This window comes from Bufo bufo, chromosome 2 (genome assembly GCF_905171765.1).
Source record: "Bufo bufo chromosome 2, aBufBuf1.1, whole genome shotgun sequence".
NCBI classification, from domain to species: domain Eukaryota; kingdom Metazoa; phylum Chordata; class Amphibia; order Anura; family Bufonidae; genus Bufo; species Bufo bufo.
This window is the reverse complement of record NC_053390.1, coordinates 531,387,899-531,409,750: the sequence shown is the minus strand read 5'-3', so window position 1 is coordinate 531,409,750 and position 21,852 is coordinate 531,387,899. Positions and strand designations below refer to the sequence as shown.

At 45.0% G+C, this 21,852-nt stretch overlaps 1 long non-coding RNA gene across 1 annotated transcript; it reads right to left on the bottom strand.

Annotated features, from left to right (window-relative positions):
• Positions 1 to 9,741: 9,741 nt before the first annotated feature.
• Positions 9,742 to 21,301, bottom strand: LOC120991665. The gene is made up of 3 exons (XR_005776754.1): positions 21,291 to 21,301; positions 19,549 to 19,555; positions 9,742 to 9,948 (listed from the first exon to the last, which is right to left on the bottom strand). It is a non-coding gene; the product is annotated as an uncharacterized LOC120991665 (long non-coding RNA).
• Between the last annotated feature and the right edge of the window lie 551 nt (positions 21,302 to 21,852).

Here is a 21,852-nt window from a genome sequence, read left to right as displayed (position 1 = left end):
AAGGCGTCTATCTATTCGGATAGAAAGGGACATAACCGCATCAAGGGAAAAGGGGGTCTCATATAATGCAAGCGCATCCTTAACCCTTTCGGATAACCCAGAGCAGAACTGACTCCTGAGAGCCGGGTCGTTCCATTGGGTATCCGTAGCCCACCTACGGAATTCAGAGCAATACTCCTCTACCGGCCGCTCTCCTTGTAAGAGTCTCCGTAATCTTGATTCAGCCAGTGCGACTCGGTCAGGGTCATCATATATGAGACCCAAGGCCCCGAAAAACTCATCCACTGACCGAAGAGCCTGGGAATCAGTAGGTAAAGAGAACGCCCAGGACTGTGGATCCCCCTGCAGCAGGGAAATAACAACCCCCACCCGCTGATCTTCATTACCAGAGGAGTAAGGGCGCAGTTTAAAGTATAATTTACAGGCCTCACGGAATGTCAAAAACTTGTCCCTTCCCCCAGAAAATCTGTCAGGGAGAGGGACCTTGGGTTCCGCAACAACCTGGTTACCAGTAGCAACCGCTGGGCTTGCAGTCAGTTGCAATTGCTGCTGTTGCTGGAGGACCGACGCCTTCAATCCTACCACCTCCAAAGACAGGCCATGAAATTGTTTGGACAGAGCAGCAATTTGATCCATACTGGATTCTAAGTAGGTAAAAAAAAAAAAAAAATTTTTTTTTTTTTTTTACCTACACAAAATAAGGGCCAGAGATAATGTAATGACCGACGACACGCACAGGGAGGAAAACAGGGAAAGCCCTGCCCAAGGGAGAAGGAAAGGTGGTGACCCCTAACTCACCTTGCGGCTGGCACCTGACTGCCCTGACGTCCCTAGACGGGTTCCTCACCCGTGCGGCGATCGCGTGCCTAAACCCTGGCTTTCCCTAATATGAGCCCTAAATAGTGAACAGGCCGGTGGGATCGCTAGTCCGCACCACTATCACTAAGGGAAACACCAGGGAGAGGACAGACAAAACAGACAAACACATACACCCAGGTGGGTGACCACAATAGACCAAAAAGGTCCAACAGGGATCCGGAGAGTAGCGTTCTGGACCAACTACCAGCGAACGCAGCAACACAGCTCCAGAAGGTCAGAATAGATGTCCAGGCAGGAAGCTCTATCTCTGGCAACCAGAGAAGTGTGAGAGAGGAATATAAGGAGGTCTGGGAGTGCTGGACAAGGAACAGCTGAGGAGAAGGAGCTACGGATCCCTGAGTGAGCCAAAAGGGTTTGCAAAGCAAACCCAGAAAGCTACCATAAGGAAAACAGCCCTATCTTAAATAGAGCGTGCAGCCAACCGCTGCGACTTCCTGACCCCGGGTATAACGGAGTCAGGTGTGGTTCTCGATACCCTCGTGACACTGTGCTCATACAGATTTCATCCAACCCTCCACTCACCAAGCCAAGCACAGAGGACCGGATTGTGTGGACAGATTGGTTCTGTGGGACGTACACATTGGATGATCTATTGGAGGTGTTACCAAATACATTTAGGCCCCTTCCACACGGGCGAGTATTCCGTGCGGATGCGATGCGTGAGTTGAACGCATTGCACCCGCACTGAATCCTGACCCATTCATTTCTATGGGGCTGTTCACATGAGCGGTGATTTTCACGCAACGCAGGCCCCATAGAAGTGAATGGGGTTGCGTGAAAATCGCAAGCATCCGCAAGCAAGTGCGGATGCGGTGCGATTTTCACGCACGGTTGCTAGGAGACGATCGGGATGGAGACCCGATCATTATTATTTTCCCTTATAACATGGTTATAAGGATAAATAATAGCATTCTGAATACAGAATGCATAGTAAAATAGCGCTGGAGGGGTTAAAAAAATTAAAATAAATTTTAACTCACCTTAATCCACTTGCTCGCGCTGCCGGCATCTCGTCTGTCTCCTTCTTTGCTGAACAGGACCTGTGGTGAGCATTCATTCCAGGAAAAGGACCTGTGGTGACGTCACTCCGGTCATCACATGATCCATCACATGATCTTTTACTATGGTGATGGGTCATGTGATGGATCATGTGATGACCGGAGTGACGTCACCACAGGTCCTGTTCCTGGAATGAATGCTCACCACAGGTCCTGTTCAGCAAAGAAGGAGACAGACGAGATGCCGGCAGCGCTAGCAAGTGGACTAAGGTGAGTTAAATTTATTTAATTTTTTTTAACCCCTCCAGCGCTATTTTACTATACATTCTGTATTCAGAATGCTATTATTTTCCCTTATAACCATGTTATAAGGGGAAATAATACAATCTACAGAACACCGATCCCAAGTCCGAACTTCTGTGAAGAGGTTCGGGTTTGGGTACCAAACATGCACGATTTTTCTCACGCGAGTGCAAAACGCATTACAATGTTTTGCACTCGCGCGGAAAAATCGCGCGTGTTCCCGCAACGCACCCGCACATTTTCCCGCAACACCCGTCTGAAAGAGGCCTAAGAATGCATAGTACAATAGCGCTGGAGGGGTTAAAAAAAATATAATAATAATTTAACCCACCTTAGTCCACTTGATCGCGATCCCGGCATCTCCTTCTGTCTCCTTTACTGAACAGGACCTGTGGTGAGCATTTACTACAGGTAAAGGACCTGTGGTGACCTCACTCCGGTCATCACATGATCCATCACATGATCTTTTACCATGGTGATGGATCATGTGATGGTCCTTTACCTGTAGTGAATGCTCACCACAGGTCCTGTTCAGTAAAGGAGACAGAAGGAGATGCCGGGCTGCGCGAGCAAATGGACTAAGGTGAGTTAAATTATTATTATTATTTTTTTAACCCCTCCAGCGCTATTTTACTATGCATTCTGTATTCAGAATGCTATTATTTTCCCTTATAACTATGTTATAAGGGGAAATAATACAATCTACAGAACACCGATCTCAAGCCCGAACTTCTGTGAAGAAGTTCGGGTTCGGGTACCAAACATGCGTGGAAAAATCGCGGGTGTTCCCGTATCGCACCCGCACATTTTCCCGCAACACCCGTCTGAAAGAGGCCTTACTTGCCTCCCGCTCTTCCTGTATAACGGCTCTGAGGCGCTCATGGCTATCGTAGGGATGTGGTTCCAAAGAAACTTTGACTGTTGTTTCGGTAAGCTGGTGATCAGTTCTCAGGACCTTACGTGGCTAGCAGCGATGTGAACCGGGTATGACGTGTCTGAATCAGTGTCGGCCACAGAGCTTATTTTCTCTGTGCCCGTCAAACCTCGCATTGACATTTCTTATGCTATCCAGGCAGACGACTTCAAGACTTTAAGGAATGATTTTCATAAATCAAAGGACGAGGTCACATTGGAGGAAGTGGGCAATTTATTCCAATGTCTTTACTCGCAGTTCTTCAGACACTTTAGAATCCACTTATCAGAAACCCAGCTCGTCAAGATGACAGCATTTGTGGCATCAGTGCATTGTGAAGGTGGCTATGAGACCTGCACATACTAAGGCTTATTTATGAAGATTTTGGGTGTTGCCTGTACCGACCAGTTACCTTCCAGCTGTGATTGTGTAGCCTGAACTGTAGGAATGAGCTGGAGTCGGCTTGTTTGCTAGATTGTCCTCCAGTTATCAGCCATAACCCCATACATTTCATGATCAATATGCATTACCATCGTGGTCACCCCAACACTGGTCCTTGATCCATTCTTGTTGATGAAGCACTTTTTTTTTTTCAGTTTGTCTTTTATATCTTGTGGTTTTGCCCCTTCTGTGTTGTATTTTATGTGTGTTAATGTCTTGTTTGTTAAATAAAAATAAAAAAATTCTCCCCGTTAAAAAAAAAAGAATTGGCTTATGAGTTGGCAGCCAAAAGCAAGAGTGGGTACAAAACACAGAAGACATGCAAATATTCCATTCACATGTCATCTCTGTTTTGGATCCACTCCTGTTTTTTTTGGGCATTAGCAATACTGATGGATTATTGAGCAAATGCTGACCAAGTGAAGGCGTCGCTAACGTGTGGGCACAAATCAACTATGCACCCCACAAGAGTGTGCCTAATGAGCAAAGAGTGCGGAGGCCACGTATTACATGCAGGGCAAATCTTTCCCCTAACAGTGTCTAAGGATGCCCGCTATAGTCCCTGCTCTTATGCTATCACACAAGTTGAAAGTGGTGAGTGCGGCTTTTGCACCATTATTGCAAATACCAGGTATGTGAGCTGGCAAAATGAAGGGTGCTAAAAAAATGGCTGCACAACTTTACACATACAAACAATAGAGCTGAGAAATGGGGATCATTCTAAATTAAAGTGGTATTATACTACCTACTATAAATGGAAGCTCTTAGCGCACATTTTGATAAAACTTGTGTCGGACCCATCTACCAGGCATCAAGGTGGCTTCCGCAGATGGGTACCTAACACTAATATACCGCCTCTCTTGGACTTACCTAAGCCTACAAATTCAGGGCAGTGTAGGAACCAGCTACATTTATACTCTGCTCAGAAGCCCCAGGCAGATGGGCGTTGCTCAGTCTAAAAGAGGTGCTTCCCTCAATATACACTACAAGAAAATTTAGACTAGCACATTCATATTCATAGTCACAGGTGCATATCCATCAAGCAGTTAGTGGGGGCAAGTTATATATAGACAGTTATAGTGTGCAGTTAATTCGTGCTCATATCGCAGTGATTGGGTTCATGCGCCCACTGGTTACTTTGTGGACGCGTAATTTGCTTCATTATCAATCAGCTGCATGTACGGGCAGATTTGTATTAACTGCTACATGTTATCCAGGGTAATTAGTCTGGCGCACCCTTCATTTTGTCAGCTCACATACCTGGTATTTGCAATAATGGCGCAAAAGCCGCACTCACCACTTTCAATTTGTGTGATAGTATAAGAGCAGGGCATCCTTAGGCCTCTTTCAGACGGGCGTTGCGGGAAAATGTGCGGGTGCGTTGCGGGAACACGCGCGATTTTTCCGCGCGAGTGCAAAACATTGTAATGCGTTTTGCACTCGCGTGAGAAAAATTGCGCATGTTTGGTACCCAAACCCGAACCTCTTCACAGAAGTTCGGACTTGGGATCGGTGTTCTGTAGATTGTATTATTTTCCCTTATAACATGGTTATAAGGGAAAATAATAGCATTCTGAATACAGAATGCATAGTAAAATAGCGCTGGAGGGGTTAAAAAATAAATAAATAATTTAACTCACCTTAGTCCACTTGCTGGCGCTGCCGGCATCTCGTCTGTCTCCTTCTTTGCTGAACAGGACCTGTGGTGAGCATTCATTCCAGGAACAGGACCTGTGGTGACGTCACTCCGGTCATCACATGATCCATCACATGACCCATCACCATGGTAAAAGATCATGTGATGGATCATGTGATGACCGGAGTGACGTCACCACAGGTCCTGTTCCTGGAATGAATGCTCACCACAGGTCCTGTTCAGCAAAGAAGGAGACAGACGAGAGGCCGGCAGCGCGAGCAAGTGGATTAAGGTGAGTTAAAATTTATTTTTATTTTTTTAACCCCTCCAGCGCTATTTTACTATGCATTCTGTATTCAGAATGCTATTATTTTCCCTTATAACCATGCTATAAGGGAAAATAATAGTGATTGGGTCTCCATCCCGATCGTCTCCTAGCAACCGTGCGTGAAAATCGCACCGCATCCGCACTTGCTTGCGGATGCTTGCGGTTTTCACGCAACCCCATTCACTTCTATGGGGCCTGCGTTGCGTGAAAAACGCAGAATATAGAGCATGCTGCGATTTTCACGCAACGCACAAGTGATGTCAAATCATGTGAACAGCCCCATAGAAATCCGCGCAGAAAACTCTCCCGTGTGAAAGGGGCCTTAGACACTGTTAGGGGAAAGATTAGCCCTGCATGTAATACGTGGCCTCCGCACTCTCTGCTCATTAGGCACACTCTTGTGGGGTGCATAGTTGATTTGTGCCCACACGTTAGCAACCGTACACACTGATTTACAAACACTACAATAAATCAGTGTATCATGTTATGATCGGTCGGCTAACACTGTGTGGGCAGATGTTTATCAACGATGAGGGTTTCATTTTAGGTAGAGTTTCCTCCCGTCTATCATTTTAATATATTTAATAAAGGTTGATTTTATTATTTTTTGGTACAATGTTCCTTTAGTCAGTATTTCCATATTTGCCTGTACTTGACTATATTTGTAGCTTAATCATATTCATTTTTTGCAGTAAAAAACCTACGTATGTTATTGCCTGACTTTCCAGTTGTTAAGATCGTTTCCCTACCTGAATCAGTTTGTTCTGGACGCCTGCAGTGCCCCCACTGATCCTGACCACTACGTGCTGTTGCAATTTTAAAACGCTAGGATGAGCTCCCCTTACATGTTTCGCCGCATACATGCCGTCTTCAGGGGTATTGGAGCTGATGCAGATATTTCTACAGCTGTTTGGAAAATTTCAAGGGGTGTAGTGAGTGCTTTGGCCCAACAGGCATTTTATAGAATTTAGAAACACTTTGCCATGAAAATGAAAAATTGCATATTTTACAAGAAAATTTTGCTTTTATCATTTCACAAGTGGTAACAGGAGAAACTGTACCACACAATTTGTTATATATTTTTTCCTGAATATGGCAAAACTCGATATGTGGTCATAAACTGCTGTTTGGGGACAGGGCAGCGTTCAAAAAGGAAGGAGTGACATCTGGAATTTCTAACAGGGGACACAGTGGGGGCATATTAAAAGGGGGTATTAATTATTAATATCTGGAGTTAATATTAATCATTAATATTAATGAATAGACATAGGTCATCTATTGTTAATTCCGCCTCTTTATTCTACCTGTTGCTCTACCTTTACCTCGACAAGAGACTATAAGCTGTATTTGAATAATAAAGTATTTATTAAACCAATAACACGTCTACAGTCAATTATTTCTGCTATATCTATATATATTTATATTAATGGTTATATAAATACATATAGACGCACATGGTACTACACTAACAGCACTCTATTAAAGGGATTCTGTCACCTCTCATAACACAAATTCAGATTTTAAACCAGTCATGCTCCACAGCTTACCTTGAATCGGCTGTGCTGTTTTATATTGTAATCCGTCCAGTAGTTTTGCAGAAAAACGACTTTTATAATTATGCAAATTAACCCTGAAGGTGCCCAGAGGGGCGTTATGTTCCCCTTTGTGTGCCCAGTAACGCCCCTCTTACAGTGCCCAAAACGCCTTCCTCCAGAATCCCTAACCGCCCACAGCGTCTCATCCCTCTCCTCCCCCTCCCTGACGGCCGAGCGAAGTCTCGCGCAGACGCAGTACCCACTGAGGGCTGCGCCAGTGCGATTTGCTGGAGACTGAGGGAAGAGCGAGCATCGGACGTCACTGGGCTTGTGTTATGAGAGGTGACAGAATCCCTTTAAACCTAACTACACTAACACAATACAATCTACAATTCCACTTCAAAATCTATCTAAATATATACTTACACATGTAATAGCAGCACCCACCCACCTGGCTATAATCTGTCCCTATGGGATAAAAGGATAAAGATTCAATACAGGCAATGCAAGGGTTAACAGGATGGCACAGGTAATGCAGGGGTTAAAGGGATATGGTGTTGGTAGGGGTAAATGCAGGGATTGTAATATTGCAGGGCAGTGTATAAGCAAGGAAGCAGCGAAGGGGTTAATGATAATGCAGGGCAGGGTATAGGCAAGGAAGGAGTGAAGGGGTTAATAATAATATTGCAGGGCAGGGGTATAGGCAAGGAAGCAGTGAAGGGTTTTTTTTTTTTGTTTTGTTTTTTAATATTTATTTTTATTTTAGAAATCATAATATTAGTACATGAACCAGTATTGAACACATTGGTGTAAATAGTATAACAATTATGAACATCATTATAGACAAATTATATAAGTCAACTTAAGTTCACACCTAAGATAGTAAGAAATCTAGGTATATATATCCCACCCCACCCCCCCCCCCCCCCCATTGGCTGTCGTCCACTCCATTCAATCAACTACCGAGTAATATCAATATTAAAAATAATAAATATCCTAAATATCGCTACGTAGTTATGCGTGCAGTTCTCCGTTTCCTTTCAATATCCTCATATATTCTAATTTGTTGAAGGTATAAACCCCACTCCCTTGTCGAGGGCGGGGAGACAGAACCCCAATACTTGATCAATATAGCCTTAGCCACCATCAATCCCCTCATCCAAAGCTGTCTAACCTGGCGTGAGGCTTCAATTTCTGACAAGTCATATCCCAAAATCACTGTCAAGATCCCCGGGTTATAGTTCGTTAAAGACTCCTTTTGTAGGGTAGAGAAAACCTCATCCCAATCTTTTTTTTATTTTACTGCAGCTCCAAATCAGATGGACATAGTCCGCATTAACATATCCACATTTAGGGCAGCAACAATCCCGGGCTTTATTTTGGGGAAATTTTCCTTGGATTTTTGGCGTGTAGTACAATCGATGGAGGATCTTAAATTGGATTAATCTATGAGCACTGGAAACTGTCGCCTTTCTCACATTCCTATAAATAGTGGACCACTGCAGTGGAGAACAATTCAGCTCTTGCTCCCACTTACTTGGGCTTTTAAAAGGTGTTACAGTTGCCAGTGCTGTTCGGAGTTTAGCATATAATCTAGATATCTTCACCTTCTCGTACTTCTGGGCGTCACAGTAATCAAAAAATATATTCTCTCGTGGAAAAATACGGCCCCTATTCCTAGAGGCATCAAATATATGTTTCAATCGTGTATACATAAATAAATCTAATGGTGAACTATCAGTACAACCAAATTCTGAGAATGATTTAAAGTGACCCAAATAAAAAAGGTGAGACACCCTGTTGATACCCTTACGTGACCAGTAACCAAAATCTGTAATTTTAAAGAATTCCTCTAGCCCCCTATTCTCCCACAGGGGGGTGAAAACAAACGGGCCGGAGACTTTAAGGATCTCCTTCAGCTTGTTCCACACCCTCTGTAGTTAGCAAGGGATCAGCAAAGACTTCCTCATTCCCATATACCCAGTCTCCAAACATGTAAAGATATTCTCTATTGGTTTATCAATTACTTTAATCAAGTACCGTGAAAGTAAGCTCCCTTTCCAATGACAGCAACGCTGAATCTGTGAACATAAATAATAACCTTGAAAAAAAGGTAGTGACAGCCCACCATCTGCCTCTGACAGCCATAAATATCTCTGCTTTATCCGCACCCTCTTCCTTCCCCAAATTAAATCGTTAATCAGGGTCTCCAGTCTATGAAAAAAGATATCATCGATCCAAATGGGGGAAGCACACATCGGGAATAAGACTATAGGTAATATAATCATCTTAATCAGTGCTATCCGATCTGTCTGTGCCAGTGTCAATTTCCGCCAAGCGCTTATCTTGGCCTTAACTTTATTCAGCACCGGGGCCAAATTAAGCTCGTAAAACCTATTTATAGGAACCCCAATCTTAACCCCCAAATAGTCCAGGGTATCTTTAGGAACCAAGACACGGACTCGCTTCCCTTCATCTACAGCAGTGAAGGGGTTAATAATAATAATGATACTTAGCCAGATGCTCGTCTCTAGGGGTTTACTGCTCGTTCCAGGGGAGGATTTTCGCTTGTATGCTCGACCTCCGGGGGATGGTTCCTGCTTCAGTGGGGCTGCTGGGCTCAACTGACGAGCGCTTCCCCGCCGGACTATTTAAATCCGGCGGCGCTCGCTCCCAAGCAGCCAGCGCTGCAGGGTTGTGCGCACGCCTGCAGGCAAGTACACGTGGGCTGGCGCTGAGATATGACGTCACCGCACCAGTCCGCACATACCGGCGCTTCCAGGCGGAGGATCGCTTTGATCCTCCTGCCTTTGAAGTGACCGCGTACCTCTGGTGCTGAAATTACAGTGCCGGAGGTACGTGGCATACAGGAGCAGAGGAGCCCTTTGTTCCCCTGTCCTTGTTATGCAAAACATCTATCAACAATGGGGCATATACATTATATATATATATATATATATATATATATATATATGCCTATCTGGCACTTCCCTCTACAGGGCAAAAATTGTACCTTCATCCAAGCCCTGATCTCCACCGCCACGAACTGTGGAGATCAGAGCCTAAAACGGCATTTTCAACCTAAGTATGCTCTGTACAGACTGACCAACCAGGCAGATTGCTAACAAGGGACCACTCTGATTGGTCCCTTGCTGGTAATCTCTGGTGTCTCTGCTGTCCTTGACAGCTGAGGCACCAGCGCTGTGACACTTCCTCAGCCTTATGTCAAATTAATATTTAACAATTTGCAAAGTTGGTGCTCACCTAGCCGTACAGTTCTGTCCAGGTGCAGGAAGGGGTTAGAGTGAAAATCAAATCTCTGTGATAATGGTTACAAGATCACAATACTAGTAGGTTGATAGTTTACATACTTCCCAATGTATACAGGGCCTATTGTCGTTACTGTAGCTTTCAGTGTCATTCTTATGAAGTGCGTATTTATGGACCCAAAGGCAGTTTGGCCTCAAAAAGGGGTGCAATTTACTGTGTTAGTAACAGCATCCAAGTTTTTCATATGATGGGTCTCACCTAGAGATGAGGGAATCAATTCTAGACTTAAATAGGTTTTGTTATGAATTTCACTTAAATTAGTCTTCCAAACAAATCGAAATCGAATCACTAGCATGCAGGAGAAGGGGGAGTGAAGCACTGTGAGCGCTGTACTTACCCCTCGTTCCTGCTTGATCTTCTCAGGGCCCGCGCTGCTGTGTCCTGGCTGCCTACAGCATCAGGACGTTCAGAGCACACTGCGACCTGACGCTGCCGGCAGTCAACTGACTGTGCAGCACGGGTCCCGAGAAGAGAGCAGGGCGACCACCAGACGTGGAGAGTGGCGGCAGGAGAGGTAAGTTAATTTCTTTTATTTTGAAGTCTTATATAGGGGATCTGAGAGGTCTAATGGGGGTCTGGAAGTCTGGTCTGAGGTGTGATATGGGGGTCTGGAAGTCTAATGGGGGTCTGGAGTTCTAATGTGGGTTTGGAAGTCTAATGGGGATCTGATTGGGGGTCTGGAAGTCTAATGACGGTCTGATATGGGCATTTGGAGGTCAATTGGGGATATGGAAGTTTATTAGGGGTCTGGAGGTCTAATGGGTATCTGAAATGGGGGTTTGGAAGTCTAATGGGGGTCTGGAAGTCTAATGGGGGTCTGATTGGGAGTCTGAGGTCTGATATGGGGGTCTGGAGGTCTTATGGGCGTCTGATAGGGGGTCTGGAGATCTAATGGGGGCCTGGTCTGAGGTCTAATGGGGGTATGAGAGGTCCAATGGGGGTCTTATCTAAAGTCCTGATATTGGGGGGTCTGACATGGAGGTCTAATGGGGGTCTGATCTGAGGTCTGATACATGGAGGGTCTGAGAGGTCTAATGGGGGGTCTGGTCTGAGGTCTGAGATGGGGGTTTCTAACATGGAGGTCTGATGGGGGTCTGATCTGAGGTCTAAAACTGGGGTCTGATATGGGGTCTGACATAGAGGTCTAAAGGGGGTTTGGTCTGAGATGTGGGGGTCTGATCTGAAGCTTGATATGGGGGTCTGATCTGAAAGGTAAGGGGGCATTTTTTGTACTTGCACACAATATAAAGGGTATTTTTTTTGTTCTGGTGCACTGTGGTACCACTGTGTGGTACTAGTATTTTCAGGGGAACTGTTTCTGCAAGATAGTATTGGGGGGCACAGCGGACACATTATTGGGGTGGCAGGATGGGGTGTTGAGAAGGTGGGGAGGCTGATGGAAAAGTAGGAAACTAAGATATCTTTTTATAAATCTGTGCCAGTGGCGTGCCTTTCTCTGGCACCCCCCCCCCAATACTTTAAAAAAAATGGTACCCCCTCACAGTAGTATTGCCCTCATTGTACAACCTTCACAGTAGTTTTGTACAGTTGTGTGCCCCCTCACAGTAGTTATGCCCACATTGTGCACTCTCACAATAGTTATGCCCACATTGTGCCCCCCTAACAGTAGTGGCCCCTAACATTGTGCCCCCTTTATAGTAATAATGCCCACTGTACCCCCTTCATAGTAATAATGTCCATTGTGCCCCCTAATAGTAGTAATGCCCACTGTGCTAGTAATGACCTCTGTGCCCCCTCCATAGTAGAAATTCCCATTGTTCCCCCTTCACAGTAATAATGCCCACTGTGCCCCCTACACAGTAATAATGCCCACTGTTCCCCCTCCACAGTAATAATGCCCTCTGTGCCCCCTCCATAGTAGAAATGCCTATTGTGTCCTCTTCACATTAGTAATGCCCTCTGTGCCCCCCTCCATAGTAATAAAGTCCTCTGTGCCCCTTCCATAGTAATAAAGTCTTCTGTGCCCCCTCCATAGTAATAAAGTCCTCTGTGCCCCCTCCATAGTAATAAAGTCCTCTGTGCCCCCTCCATAGTAATAAAGTCCTCTGTGTCCCCTCCATAGTAATGAAGTCCTCTGTGTCCCCTCCATAGTAATAAAGTCCACTGTGCCCCCTCCATAGTAATAAAGCCCTCTGTGCCCCTCCCTAGTAATAAAGCCCTCTGTGCCCCCTCTGTATTAAAAAAAATAATACAAAAAAACACAGTAACTTCTCACCTCGTCCTGCTCCTGAAGCTCACATACCTCTCTTCCCTCCAGGCACAAATCACTCTGCAGCACTGTGTGGGCGGAGCTTATGCAGATTTCTGTGCCTGCAGGCTGAATGATGGAGCAGGGAATCCTGCTTCACTATTCTGTGCTCCACTGGCCTGAAAGAGGAGAGGAGCGCTGGGAGCTTAGCGGTGAGGGACAGGACCGCAGCTCCCAGCACTCCAGCAATGAGCGCTTCCATCTGTATTGATGGAAGCGCTCATTGCTTCTGCCACCCCCCTGAGAGCAGGCACCCGGGGCAGTGGCGGATCCAGGGGGGCAACGGGGCAATTGCCCCCCCCCCCTGAGCTGGCGGCGGCGGGGCACAGGGAGATGAGCGCTTCCATTGTGGAAGCGCTCATCTCCATAGTCATCTGTATCGCCGTCCTCAGGACAGCGATACAGATTACTGTGCTGAGGCAGGGGAGGGAGAGGCATGTCCCTTTCCCTTCCTCTGATAGGCTGCAGGCACTAGTGCCTGCAGCCTATCAGAGGCCGGCGCAGCTGGCGAGAGGATGTCATCACGCCGCCTGAGCCGTACAGCGCGGGACACAGGCCGGAAGAGGCCTGCATCGCATCACTGACATGGAGGTAAGTATAAGTGTTGTTTTTTTTAAAATATATATACAATACTTTTACTGGCACATGGGGGGGGCTGTTATTGCTGGCACATGGGGGGGGCTATTATTGCTGGCACATGGGGGGGCTGTTATTGCTGGCACATGGGGGGGCTATTATTGCTGGCACATGGGGGGGCTGTTATTGCTGGCACATGGGGGGGCCATTATTGCTGGCACATGTGGGGGGCTGTTATTAATACTGGCACATGGGGGGGCTGTTATTAATACTGGCATATGGGGGGGCTGTTATTAATACTGGCAGATGGGGGGCTGTTATTAATAGTGGCACATGGGGGGGCTGTTATTAATACTGGCACATGGGGGGCTGTTATTAATACTGGCACATGGGGGGTCTGTTATTAATACTGGCACATGGGGGGCTGTTATTAATACTGGCACATGGGGGGCTGTTATTAATACTGGCACATGGGGGAGCTGTTATTAATACTGGCACATAGGGGGGCTGTTATTAGTACTGGCACATGGGGGGGCTGTTATTAATACTGGCACATGGGGGGGCTGTTATTAATACTGGCACATGGGGGGCTGTTATTAATACTGGCACATGGGGGGGCTGTTATTACTGGCACATGATTGGGGGGGTTGCTCATGTTACTGGAACATTATTGGGGGCACTATAAGGGCATCTACTGAGGCCACAAAGAAGGGGTATTTTATATGGGGTGCTCTGTACAGTACAATTTTATACTGGGACACATTATGGTGGGTACTATGGGGAAGGGGGTAGAGGAGTACTATGGGGTCATCTACGGGGGGCACTAAGAAGGGGTATTTTATACTTGCAAATTATGGGGGACACTGAGGGCATCTACTGGAGCATTTTATACTGGTACATTATGGGGGGCACTAGGAGGAAGGAGGGTGTGGAGCACTATGGGGGTATTTACTGGGGGCACTATATAGGGGGTATTTTATACTGGCACATTATGGGGCACTATGGGGACATTAGCTCACCTGGGGTGTTACAAGGGGGTATGTTTTGCACATTATAAGGAGAATTATTTCTACTGGGAGGGCATTATGGTGGGCTTTATTACTCCCCCATGGTATGACCCCCTAGTAGCAGCACCAGCCTCTCCCTGCTCTGCTACCCCTCTGCCCCTTCTCCAAATCCTTATTATGAAATCTTTCTCATTAGGATAAAACACATCAGCTCCGCCGAGACCCCCGGGCAAAGTGTTGAAGTGGTGTCCGAGATCCCCAAGGGCCAAGCCAAGTAATTGTAGGTTTCATGTGAAATATGTTTATGTTATACACATATAGCATACACTGGGCCACACAATATACAGTATACCTCTACACTGTGGAGTCTGTTCTATAAGCACCATTGTTTTGTGGCGGCGGACAGAAAAGAATCTGGAAGTGCCCCTCCCGAGACCAGGCTCTGGATCCGCCACTGACCCGGGGCAAACCGCCCCCCACACCCCCCCATCTCCCCCCCTTACTACGCCACTGATCTGTGCAGAAACGAGAGATGGCTGAAAGAAATCATCATGGTGGCCTGGTCTGAAAGAAGATGAGGAAAGAGAATATGTACATCAGAAAACACATCACTGGATGTAAGAGGTATGTGGCGCTGTATCACACTGTATGTTCTGTCGCGCTGTATGTAATGTTTTCCAATTATGTCTTTAACCCCTTCATTTTTCACCTTAAGAACCAGGCCATTTTTAGCAAATCTGACATCTGTCACTTTATGTGGTGATAACTTTAAAACGCTTTTACTTGGGGAAAAAGACCTTTCTGAGATTGTTTTCTCGTTTCATATTGTACTTCATGACAGTGGTAAATTTGAGTCAAAATATTTCATTTGTGTTTATAAAAAAATACCAAATTTACAAAAAAAATTGAAAAACTTGCAAATTTCCAAATTTCTATTTCTCTACTTTTAAAATAGATAGTAATACCTCCAAAAATAGTTATTACTTTAAATTTCACATGTCTACTTCATGTTTGGATAATTTTGAAAATGAACATTTTATTTTTTTTGGACGTTAGAAAGATTAGAAGTTTAAAAGAAAATCTTTTCCGAAACCCAATTTTTTAAGGACCAGTTCAATTATGAAGTCACTTTGTGGGGCTTACATATTAGAAAACACCCATAAATCACCCCATTTTGGAAACTACACCCCTCAAGCTATTCAAACTGATTTTAAAAACTTTGTTAACCTTTAGGTGTCCCATGAGAATAAAAGGAAAATGGGAATGACATTTTTTAGCACTTTATTTAGCAGATTTTAAATTTTAATCTATTTTTTTTCTGTTACCCTGATTCTGGAGTTTACAGAAACACTCCATATGTGCTAAAAAAAATTATGTATGGGCGCACAGCATGCTTCAGAGTGGAAGGAGGACCATATGGCTTTAGGAGAGCGGATTTAGCTGGAATGGTAATAGGGACCTATGTCGCATATGAAGACACCCTGAGGTGGTCTTACAGTGGAAACCCTCAAAAAGTTACCCCATGTTAGAAACTACACCCCTCAAGGAATCTTTCAAGGTGTGTAGTGAGCACTTTGACCACAAAGGTGTTTCCTAGAATTAGGAAACACTTGGCAGTGAAAATGAAAAATTGAATTTTTTTCTAAAAAAAGTTGCTTTACACCCAAATTTTTCACTTTCCCAAAGGGTAACAGGACAAAATGCACCCTGCATTTTGTACCCCATTTCCCCCCGAATACGGCAACACCCCATATGTGCTCAAAAAATGATGTACGGGTGCACAGTAGGGCTCTAGAGTGAAACAGCAAAATATGGATTTCGCTGACCTGAATTGGCAGACATTGATTTTAGGTGCCATGTCGCATTTAAAAATTTTTTGAGGTCTCAAGAAATTAAAAACCCCAAGAAGTGACCCCATTTTGGAAGGAGCACCCCCGTACGAACATTTTAATTGGTGGAAAGGGTACTTTTCAGCAAACACGTGTCTCACAGAAGGCAGAAACACTTATTAAAGGATTTCAAAGCACACATTTGTGAAAATGAAAAATTACTAGCAGACCTCAATGTTTCACTTTCACAAGGAGTTAAAGGAGAAAATGCACCCCAGGATGTGTTCCCCATATTCTCCCCATTCAGGAAACACCCTATATGTGCTTGTAGCCTGCTGTATGGGCGCACAGCAGGCAAACAGCAAAATATGGATTTTGCTGGCAGGCCTGAATTGGCAGACATGGATTTTAGGTGCCATGTCGCATTTAAAAAATTCCTGAGGTCCCCAAAAATTAAAAACCCCAAGAAGTGACCCCATTTTTGAAAGAGCACCCCCGTACAAACATTTTAAGGGGTGGAAAGGGCACTTTTGACCTAACAGGTGTTTCACAGAAATTAATATGTGGTTGGTGAAAAGTGGATCTGTAAGCTATGCGGACTAAATCAGATATATAAGCTCATAAAACTACAGGGTACATCATGGATGAAATTAAATTAATACTCCTTGGATGAGTGGTAGATTTTAAAACACTCCTGCATGCACAGACCAGGTTTTTTAGGGCAGGTTTCGCAGTGGTAAATGGTGTCTTTCCTTATCCCCCTTTTGGAACACACCCTGCATCTTTTTTGGGTCCTTCCCTTCCTTGCTGTTTGGGGGACATGACCTGGAAAATGTTGCCCTACAACACGGGCACCATGACTTCCTGAAGTACTGGGATCCTCCCCGGCCTGGCTTTGAAAGATGAGGGCCTTGATAACCACCTCTTGGAACAGAAGGAAAGTTCCTGTGTGGCCTGTAGATTGAAATAGCACGTACGCATTGCACATTGCCATCTGTACAATGTGTACAGTGAGCTTTTTGTACCACACTTTAGTTTTTTGTGTGGCACTGTAGAGCTTCAGAAGTTGATCTGAAATATCCACCCCTCCCATGTGCCTGTTGTAGTCTAGGATACAAGCGGGTTTGAGAGTAGTGGTTGTGGTACATCGTACAGGAGCAGGGGAGGTGGTGTTAGTGTGAATGGTAGTCAATACAAGGAAGTCCCTCTTGTCCTTGTTCTTAACCACCAGCATGTTCTCATGGAGGAGAGCCCTACTTTCATCCAATCTCAGTGGTTGCCCTACCAGGGATCTAGGGAGGCCTCTCTGATTTTTGCACACTGTGCCGCAAGCCACAGTACCTATGGCAGTTAGGGACATGAATAGGGGTATGCTGATATAATAGTTATCCACATAGAGGTGGTAACCCTTATCCAGCAGTGGGTGCAGTAAGTCCCATACGATCTTCCCACTAACTACTAGGATGGGGGGCATTCTGGGGGTTCTATCCGGGAATCTTTCCCTTCATAAATGCGGATTCCGGAGCTGCCCTAAAAATCCAGAATTTGGGGCTGATAATCGTCAGGGGGTGGGGTCTATATGGGCTCACTCTGGGGGGCTGCCTCAGCTGTTGTTCTGGGGCGCCTTGTAGAGGGTATCTCATCAGTAGATGATGATGATGATGAGGGGGTAGAGGAGTAGAGGAAAGTGGCATCCTCTTCTCCCTCACTGGCAGACTCGGTATCGGAGGCAAGCATGGTGTATGCCTCTTCAGCTGAGTATACTCGTTTGGACGGACGGGCCATTTTTCTTTTATTGGGGTGTGACGTGTGAAATGTGTAAACCTTTATTTAGTGTGAGGGGTGTGTATGTTGTGTTTTCACACGTGAAGGGGCTTATAATAAATTTGAAATATAGAGAAAACTAGTCAAGAAAAAAGTGAAAAAAAATAAATTTCAGGATGCACTCAAGGCACAAAGTTTCATGCAAGCAACAATCTACACTAACACTACCTAACTAAACTTGAATTCTGTATATATGTATATGGAGATTTATATATATATATATAGTTGCAAGAAAAAGTATGTGAACCCTTTGGAATTATATGGATTTCTGCACAAATTGGTCATAAAATGTGATCTGATCTTCACAAAACAACAATAGACAATCACAGTCTGCTTAAACTAATAACTCACAAAGAATTAAATGTTACCATGTTTTTTATTGAAAACACCATGTAAACATTCTCAGTGCAGGTGGAAAAAGTATGTGAACCCCTAGACTAATGACATCTCCAAGAGCTAATTGGAGTGAGGTGTCAGCCAACAGGAGTCTAATCAATGAGATGAGATTGGAGGTGCTGGTTACAGCAGCCCTGCCCTATAAAAAAACCACACACTAGTTCTGGGTTTGCTTTTCACAAGAAGCATTGCCTGATGTGAATGATGCCTCGCACAAAAGAGCTCTCAGAAGACCTACGATTAAGAATTCTTGACTTGCAAAAAGCTGGAAAGGGTTTTAAAAGTATCTCCAAAAGCCTTGCTGTTCATCAGTCCACGGTAAGACAAATTGTCTATAAATGGAGAAAGTTCAGCACTGCTGCTACTCTCCCTAGGAGTGGCCGTCCTGTAAAGATGATTGCAAGAGCACAGTGCAGACTGCTCAATGAGGTGAAGAAGAATCCTAGAGTGTCAGCTAAAGACTTACAAAAGTCTCTGGCATATGCTAACATCCCTGTTAGCGAATCTACGATACGTAAAACACTAAACAAGAATGGATTTCATGGGAGGATACCACAGAGGAAGCCACTGCTGTCCAAAATAAACATTGCTGCACGTTTACAGTTTGCACAAGAGCACCTGGATGTTCCACAGTAGTACTCGCAAAATATTCTGTGGACAGATGAAACCAAAGTTGAGTTGTTTGGAAGAAACACACAACACTATGTGTGGAGAAAAAGAAGCACAGAACACCAACATCAAAACCTCATCCCAACTGTGAAGTATGGTGGTGGGGGGCATCATGGTTTGGGGCTGCTTTGCTGCGTCAGGGCCTGAACGGATTGCTATCATCAAAGGAAAAATGAATTCCCAAGTTTATTAAGACATTTTGCAGGAGAACTTAAGGCCATCTGTCCACCAGCTGAAGCTCAACAGAAGATGGGTGTTGCAACAGGACAACAACCCAAAGCATAGAAGTAAATCAACAACAGAATGGCTTAAACAGAAGAAAATACGCCTTCTGGAGTGGTCCAGTCAGAGTCCTGACCTCAACCCGATTGAGATGCTGTGGCATGACCTCAAGAATGCGATTCACACCAGACATCCCAAGAATATTGCTGAACTGAAACAGTTCTGTAAAGAGGAATTGTCACAACCCTTGGCTAGGTCTTGACTCTGTGTCTGCACGTGCGGTTGCCTTTGGCAACTTGGTTTGCATGTGAGGCACTTTTCCTTGGATCTGGTGTTTCCCCATTTTGGTATGCACGGAGTTAAGGTTTGTCTGCTAGGTCTGGTGGGTGTGACCTCAGGCCTCCTTATATGTTGGTGTGGTGGAGAGTGAGGTCAGTTTGTTTTGTTGTCAGTCTGTGTTGGAGCTATGCTCCCTGGCTGAATGTCTTGGTCTGTGTGAGCCACCCTTATTTATTATATTTTTTACCTTGCGCTGTCTGTGTGTCCCCTCTGGTGTGTTTCTGTAATCACTCCTCCCCCCCACCTGTTGTATGTAGTAATGGTGTGGGTCTTGCCTGGAGGTTTGATGGTGGTGTGTTGCTCCGGAAGGGGCTTGCTTTACCGGAGGGATTTAAGCGAAGACAAGACTGTGGGTTTCCCCAGCCTGGAGCCTTCTTCCATCATGGCTGCGGCAGGTAAGTGTGGATAGCATTGTTATGTTGCTGTGTAACTTACCTGCCGTACTGTTTATCCCATAGTCTTGTATCCTGTCTGCTACTGGGCCTCTGGAGACACCATTGATCCGTGGTGAAGGATGAATGGGTGGTCTCTGCCCTGTCATCAGGCATAGGGCATAGCAGGGATAGCAGGGTCATTGGTTGGTGAGCATGAGCCCCCTTACCTTCTGAGGCGGCTCATGCGCTAGGAGTCTAGGGAGAGCTCAGGGTTACATTAGGAGGTGACCTGATCCCTGTTCCCTGCTATCTGGCGTTGCAACCACTGACATGGGTTATCCCCATTCCCCGCCGTGACAGGAATGGTCAAGAATTACTCCTGACTGTTGTGCACGTCTGATCTGCAACTACAGGAAATGTTTGGTTGAAGTTATTGCTGCCAAAGGAGGTTCAACCAGCTATTAAATCCAAGGGTTCACATACTTTTTCCACCTGCACTGTGAATGTTTACATGGTGTGTTCAATAAAAACATGGTAACATTTAATTCTTTGTGTGTTATTAGTTTATGCAGACTGTGATTGTCTATTGTTGTGACTTAGATGAAGATTAGATCACATTTTATGACCAATTTGTGCAGAAATCCATATAATTCCAAAGGGTTCACATACTTTTTCTGGCAACTGTATATATAGTGACACCGTGAAGGTTTTGTCTGGGAAAACAGGTATTTTCCTCCCAGCATGTGCTGCTGGGCTGATTTACAGCCAGGTGAGGACAAATACCGGACAGATTTTAAATGCCGTTCCGGGTTTTGGCAGCACCTGGCTGTCCTTAAATAGGCAGCTGGGCTCAGAAGCCATGTCTCTGCGTTGGCATCTGGGAGCTTTGTGTCTGGATGAAGGCTTGCTACCTGTTTGGCGTAAAAACAGGTTGGTGCTGCTATCAGCAAGGACTCTTTGAGGCAGAATTGCTGCATGGTGTGAATTACCACCAACACTGCAAGGTGACTTTTTGTTTGAATATCACTGCTTGTTTTGTCACTTGCCTAAAGTGTGAATAAAACACTGAACTGTTTGATCCAAAGAACTTGTTGTTGCCTCTATACTGCGTCCGCTAATTCTGTCTACCAGAGAGAGTCCCCACTATATATGGGTGAAACATAAAGTGCAGTGGTGCCTGTATAAATACATCATCAGGTTGTTACCAATTAATTAATCAACCAATACAAATAAAGTGCACTCCCCTTTTATAGACATGTTACAATTCATTACTTGACAACATTTGTTCACATGAACATCAATGTGTCCACTGTCGTACATATAAACTGTGTATCTATAACCCCAATATCGCTTATAATTTTCAACAGTGATACATTAAAGTGCATATAACAAAGTGCATAGTGCTCTAAAAACATCTAATACCTTGCTGGAGGTTTTGTGGAGTAGAAGGAGATGGCTTGTTGGCTTCTGTGAAAGCACGCCGTTCCTCTGCGTCTACTCTTGGTCAGTGCGCATGTGTCTGTCTCTTGCCCCTCCTGTTAGGCGGTACATAACCATTTTACGTCACTAGCTGGCGGAGACCATGCGTCATGACGTCCGGTTTACTGCGATCCGGCGCGCATCACGCACATCACGTGCCCGCACGCCCGAGATCCCAGTCACCAGCGTCACTTCACTGATTCCTTCCGCCATTTTACATTAGGGCAAACTTTTGGGCAATGACAATATCCATCATCTTTCTGACTCTATTACTTCCTCTTAGTTACAATAACTCTCCCCGCATAGGTAAAGCGCCTGATTCGAAATCACATAATATCATCTTCACGTAACATTCTATTACTTCCACACTATGCAGCAAGCTGGATACACAAAAAACCGGGCCCTATAAAAGGATGCTAACTAACCATTCCCCCTGTTACCCTGAATTCGACATTTAACCCTTTGGGTTTCAAGGTGTCCAGACGAAAAATCCATCTGAGCTCCG